We start from the raw sequence: 6,895 nt of genomic DNA, 5'->3' as shown, positions 1-6,895 counted from the left end.
AACGACTGCAAATACGCCCACTTACGATGCACTCTTGGTGTTAGATCAATCTTTGTCCGCGATGATTTAAGAGAATTACAATCAGTATACACTACAAATGTACGACCAACTAAATAATGACGGAACTGTTTAACGGATTCTACCACTGCCAAGGTTTCTAATTCGTATGAATGGTATCTAGACTCTGTAGGGGAGGTAGTTTTACTAAAATACTCTATTACATGAGGACTACCATTGATTCGATGCATTAACATTGCACCATAACCGTAAGAGCTTGCATCTGTGTGTAACTCTATTGGATGTTGTGGATCAAGAATAACAAGTATAGGCTCATTTGTAAGGATAGCAATATTATTTTTTCTAATATCTTCCAACTCGTTATTCCAATTAAATTCACTTTTACTTGAAGTTAAGGAATATATCGGTTTCATAATCTGTGAGAACTGAGGCACGAATTTTTGAAAATAAGACGCCAATCCTATAAACTGCCTTACGCTACGAACTGTTTGCGGTGGTGGCAAGGAATTTAACGCAAGAATTTTTCGCGGATTAGGCCTTAACACTCCAGCTCGTACCTCATACCCCAAGTATTGTACAGTAGTTTTTAAGAATTCACATTTTGCTATGTTAAAAGAGAATCCCGCTGCAGTCAATACATCCAACACAATCCTCAATCTTTTCATACCTAATTCTATGGTAGGTGACACCACCATTATATCGTCCATATAGACTATTAAATAAGAATATGCAAGATTTCCCAATGCGTTTATAATGGCTCGCTGGAAAACAGACGGAGCGTTCTTGAGGCCAAATGGCATTGTCAGATACTCATAGTGCCCATCAGGTGTAACAAACGCGGTATATTCAACAGAATCGGGATGAATGGGTATCTGATGGTATCCACTAGCCATATCCAGACAAGTAAAATATTTTGCACCCGCAAGTCTAGCAATCTGATCGTTGATAAGTAGTAAGGGATATCTGTCCGAAACAGTATTGCTGTTCAGTTCACGATAGTCAACGCAAAGTCGATCGGATCCGTTCTTCTTTTTAACTAAGAGTATAGGGCTAGCATAGGGAGAACAACTAGGTCGAATAATGTTACAGTTTAACAATTCCGTTATCCTTTCACGTACAATTTCCTTTTCATTTGGACTCAAACGATATGGACGCCGCTGCACAGTTTTGTTTGGATCAACTAATCGAATAGTCATTTCACCCGTATTAACCTTTGTGCAAGGGATTCCATCAATAAATGAAGCTGAATAGTCTTTAAGTAATTTAATTAAGTTTTCCTTGTCATTATCACTCATTTCAAGATCAACATTAAGTAACAAGGCAGATGGCTCAGATACCTTACAGACGTTTACAGATTTAGACTTAACAAATTCAAATTTATCAGGTGTCAAGATGATTTCGTATCCTTGACTAAGGATTTCCCTACCAATTACAATATCATTTGTGAGATGCTTATCTGCTATGACGTGAAACAGTACTTCTACAATATTTCCATTAATAATACATCTAGACAGTCTTTGTAGCTTACTTGAAATGCCAGCGTCGCCAATACCTCGTATTATGACAAGATTAATTTTTGATTAAAATTTGCCATCAAATTTATCGGCAACACTACTTCGAATAAGCGAGCATTCTGCTCCAGAGTCAAAACAAATAGGAAAGATCTCACCCTGGTGTGTCAAAACTCCTTTTGGCTCAGCCACAAAACATTGATTACATTTCTTGTCAGTAACTGCTCCAGATTTAGCTGCATTGTTCATACACCGATTCGCAAGATGCCCAAGTTGTCCACACCGGTAACAGGTCACATTCTGCAAATCGCGATGCTGTTTATTCTCCGATTCAGACCGCTTTAATTTACACTCCGCCATTTTATGTCCTGGTTTCTTGCATAAGTGGCACACAATTTTGGCTCGCTTGGAGTCGCCGCTATTACCCTCAGTACTTCCAGCACTCCGCTTTTTGTCAAATGTAAATGCTTTCAGTTCCATCTGGAGTTGACTTCTAGTTTGTACATTTGACGAAAACACCATACGCTGCAAACGGTTGTCAAAATCGGCCATATGCGCAAGTACCGTGAATACAGCTATTTCCTCGGCGTTCATATTGCGCCATTTTATGGTCAATGACGTCACCATACGATTTGCGTACACTGCAGGGCACTCATTGTAGGCTGGACGGCTGTTCAGCAGATTCAGGAACATAGCTGCCGGCGTTTCCTTAATCTCGAAGCGCTGTATAAATAGTTCCTTAAACTGCTCCCAATTAATGCCGGGATAGCAGATCTGTGCAAGCCACGCTGAAGCACTGCCCTGCATACAGCTACTCAACATCATGATAAGTGCGCTGCCATCAATCTGCTGTTCGTCCATAATAATGCTTGCCGTTGCACACCATTGAGTCGCATCAGCTCCAGTTACATCTGAGTTAAATTTTGGCAAAACCACTTGATTTTGTGGACGCACAGACGCTTGCATAGCTTTACACATCTCGATGAAATTGCGATTTTGCAATTCCATAATAGTACGCCACTGATCTTCAGAATATGCAGGAGTTGGCACTGATCCCACTTCTGATGTCGGGTTATCGTTCGGATTCTGCATATTTTATTGCGCGGATTGTATATGGCGAATAAACTTGATCACGCCACTGTCAACTTGAGACCGTCCGCCAGCATTTTTGCATACCGACAATGTTCTCCAGAAAATGCTGCAACGAACATACTTGTATCTCTGTCTCTCGCAGTGGCTCAAGCATACACGCACAACAATCGTAGTGCGTATCTCTCTCTCAAACCTCTAACCTCACGCAACATCTCTTTCTCATATTCGCATCGAACTATTCTGACCATCTGGCGAATAGATGGAACAAAGCGTACTAACAAACAACTGTTAGAGTGCAGAGGCGAGATTTGTCACTTTTACACTGGTTACCATAATTTAAAATCTGCCATATGTATATTGAGGACGGCTCAGATTGGTTGCTTCATGAAAGACTTCGTGTGAAGGAATATACATATGTAGCAGAAGCTAGGCAAAATGTTGCCGTTTTATATCAAACTTGTGAAAGAGTACCACGTGGCGCTGAATGCCGTGAAGGTGCGTATCCCGACCAAATAGTTGCACATTTATACGATTTGCGCATGAATTGTTTGTTGTTTTGAAGTTATACTTCTTATACGAGTTCGGAAAAGGTTGCGATAGATTCAGGTTGCGCAACCTTGCTCAATATGAATCTACGCAACCATGTCTGCGAAGATGTTCGAGCAGCAAGCGAAGCGGTGACAATCGGCGATCGTTTGTTCGTTTCTTTCGGCACAGCTCGGCTTTTCTACCAACAACACAATGTTACCATGCTTATGCTGTTGTTGTTTTTGTAGAACAATGTTTCAATTTTTGGTTGGTGACATATTCAATTTAAAATAAATTCTGTTGGGATTCGAACCTACGTGCTCGTCGTAACTATTCAAGCGCTTACCACCAACATCACCATTGACACTTGTATTGCGTTGTCCTAATTATGGTTTGGTTATGCATGAAAGAAATATACAATGGATTTCCTTGCTACTGCTGCGCATATGTATGTTTGTATGCTTGTGCATTATTGAAGTTATGCTTCTTTTTCATTAGTTTGTCTTTCCTTTATGCGAATTCTCAACTATTTTGCGTATATTTTGGTTGAAATACTCTGCGTTATCCGTTGAAAAATTAAGGCTATATTTTACAGGATCATTTCTGTAGTTAGTCTTCATTTAAATTTTTTTGGAAATCGACCCGTGATGACGAGGTATATCGTTTTATCTGACAGCGTGAGGTTTATGAACTTCATTTCTAATATTGTGTCGTGGCATATTAGAAATGATGTTTCTTCGAAAATCGCTCTCTTACAACGGATAAAACGACTTCTTTGTGGTGATTTTACATAGTGAATAAATTCCAAGGTTTTACCCAAAATTAATGCGGTCAATAAGTACAGTACGCTTATGTATGCTTGCGCATTATTTTCCTTTCGTTTGTCTTTCATTTTTGCTAATTCTCAACTATTTTATGTGACTTTATTTCTTTCGTCTATCTTTTGTGCGAATTCTTTGAATTTCTGAACGCGCACATGCATATACATACATTCATATGAGCATGTGCAGATACACAAGATAGGATAGAAAGATGTATGCCTTTTAACAATAGTATACGATGACTAATAAATATTTTTCGTACTAATAGAAATTAAATTTATCACAGCAATATTATGTATATGTATATTAGGTATATTGCTGTGATAAATTTAATTTCTATTAGTAAGAAAAATATTTATTAGTATAGTAATACGATGTTAAAATGCAAAAATTAAAGACTAAGTCCGTCGAGATTCGAACCTGCCTTCACATTGTGACTTTTTATGTGCTTACCACCAACACCACTATTGACACTTTCGTGGTGTTGTCTTAAGTACGGTTTGGTTATGCATGTAAGAAATATACGATGTATTTTGTTTAAGTATAGAAATATGCTTTTGTAGAACATTTTCTTTCGCAAACATACAGACAAATGTGCAAACGACATAATATATGTATGATTGTTTCGCATTTTGCTTCTACGCCGGTCAAATTTCTATACAAAAATCGACTGAAATGCATGAGAAAATAAAATGGACAACTAGGGCAAATAATTTTAAAAAAATTTATTGGTAATTAAATATAAATGAAAATACATGTAATTTTACTTAAATTTATTTAAATTTATCAAAAAACTTATTTAAATTTATTAAGAAACTTATTTAAATTTATTGAAAAACTGCAAAGAAAAATAAAAAGAAAATTCATTTTACTTTGGCCCAGTTTTGTGCGCAATACAAATGCAACGCCAATAATGAATACAAGAAATTGACTAAACACCATGATATAAAATATACAAATTATAATATGACAATTCGAAGAGTACATACGTACGCTGCATATTCCCTTCCGCAACGAAGAGACAGAACTACTTTCCGAGTCAAAATTCCTTCATTTAGACTTTGCTTTATAAAATGTGCATAATGAATTTAAATGTTCTAGTTTTCTGTCATACAAAATGATATGCATTTCTGAATATCACCAGGAAGTATAACTTCTTCCGCGCGTAGGGACTCCACGCACCTTTTTTTTTAGTTTGACAAGCGACATACATATATGAATACTGTAATTGTTTTCTCCACTTGTGCGGTTATTGTAACTGTGACTGTTATCGTATACATTAAATATATTGTATGTTTATCTTATAGTACACTATGTCGTATGAGAAACATCGAATTTTAAGGCCCTTGTATGCAAAAAGCAGTCAACTTGAAAATTAGAATTTCGCTACACTAATTTTGAAGTTTATAATACCCTAAGGAAACGTCGAGGACCTTATAAAATACATAAATATATAATCAGCATGATCTGCTGAGTTGATTTCGCTGTGTTCGCCTGTCTGTATATAGGCATACTATGTAGTCCCTCAGTTTTTGAGATATCGCTCTGAAAATTTTTTCACACTCTTTTCTCCCCAATAAGCTGTCTATTTGTTGAAACCGTCGATATTGGGTCACTATACCAAATATCTGTCATACAAACTAAACGATCGTAACCAAATGTTTGCACAGAAATCTCTTTCAATTGATGAGATTTATTCAAGAAATTATATATCGATTATAGCCTATGGCAATGGTGTCATTACCGATCGAAATCAACATCTTTTACGGAATATTTTGTATTTGTATAGGTAAGTATTATGGTTTATATGCAAACGAAGTTAATGTTTTTTCTTGTTTTTCTTTCGGTAATTTTTGAAACCGCTTTTATCTTAATTACAAAGCCGCAAGGAATATAGAAAAGCTTATAAACACTGAATTGTGGCTTCACATTTACGCTTAAAATAAATATAATATTATTATTAAATGCAATTATGTTTATAATAAAAGAAAGGTATTCAAGTGAACGCAGGGGAAATTGGTGAAGTTTGCAGTAAAATTATATTTGCAATTGAAGGCATGTGAAATTTATATGCAAGCAGAACTTAATAAAGTTTAGTATCGCAAAAACACATTATTAACTCTTAAGTTGAATACCTCAAGGAGATCAGTGTATTACCGTACATATGTATGTATGCTGCTGAGTACTTGTACTATAAAACTGAATATAATCTGGGCAAACAAAGTAAAGAACGACGTATGTACACTCGGAACCACACACTTCTGCAAGTGAAGCGCAACTTCTTATAAGCAACATTGATTACACAAGTGGCAGCAACACAAGCAATGGGGGTGAAAACCAAATAAAAACCGCAATAAATTGCCATAAACTGCACAAATGACAGTCAAAATTTTCGCCGTGTGAAAATAAAAGTAGACTAAACTATGACTCTGGAGGAATTCTTGCTAAGAGTAGTTTACAATATTAAGAGCTTTTGCGGTGTACGTATGACTGCATAAACAGCTGACATGAAAGCAGTCATGGGCTAGTTATAATGTTATTACATACAAGTATTTCGTTTCATTTTTATAAATTTGTTTATTTTCCGTATCACTTGAATGTATTGCTGTCAATATTGTGACAAATATATATATTAGGTTAGAAAATTTCCCTCTTCCGCCTTTTCGTCTTTTGGAGTTCGCGGCTATGTATAAAGCGCTCTATATTGGTGATGATATTAGGTATCAAATATCTCCCTTCCGCTTTTTTGGTCTTTTTTCAATGCTTTGTAAAAAGTGTTACAGTGATCGGATTTAGTTAAAATATGAGTTTCGTTCGATAATCTGTTTCCATTTAGACGACTATAACTGTTGAACGCAATATCCAACCTAATCACGCATAGCGTTGTTTTGTAGGTTATGTCAAGACCTATCAAACATGTATAGT

At 36.2% G+C, this 6,895-nt stretch overlaps 1 non-coding gene across 1 annotated transcript; it reads left to right on the top strand.

Annotated features, from left to right (window-relative positions):
- The first annotated feature begins 3,727 nt into the window (after window positions 1-3,727).
- Window positions 3,728-3,931, top strand: LOC120769840. Its single transcript, XR_005704894.1, has one exon. It is a non-coding gene; the product is annotated as a small nucleolar RNA U3 (small nucleolar RNA).
- The last annotated feature ends 2,964 nt before the right edge of the window (window positions 3,932-6,895 follow it).

The sequence above is a fragment of the Bactrocera tryoni genome, chromosome 2, assembly GCF_016617805.1.
Source record: "Bactrocera tryoni isolate S06 chromosome 2, CSIRO_BtryS06_freeze2, whole genome shotgun sequence".
NCBI classification, from domain to species: domain Eukaryota; kingdom Metazoa; phylum Arthropoda; class Insecta; order Diptera; family Tephritidae; genus Bactrocera; species Bactrocera tryoni.
The sequence above is the reverse complement of the archived record's forward strand: the minus strand, read 5'-3'. Positions and strand labels throughout refer to the sequence as shown.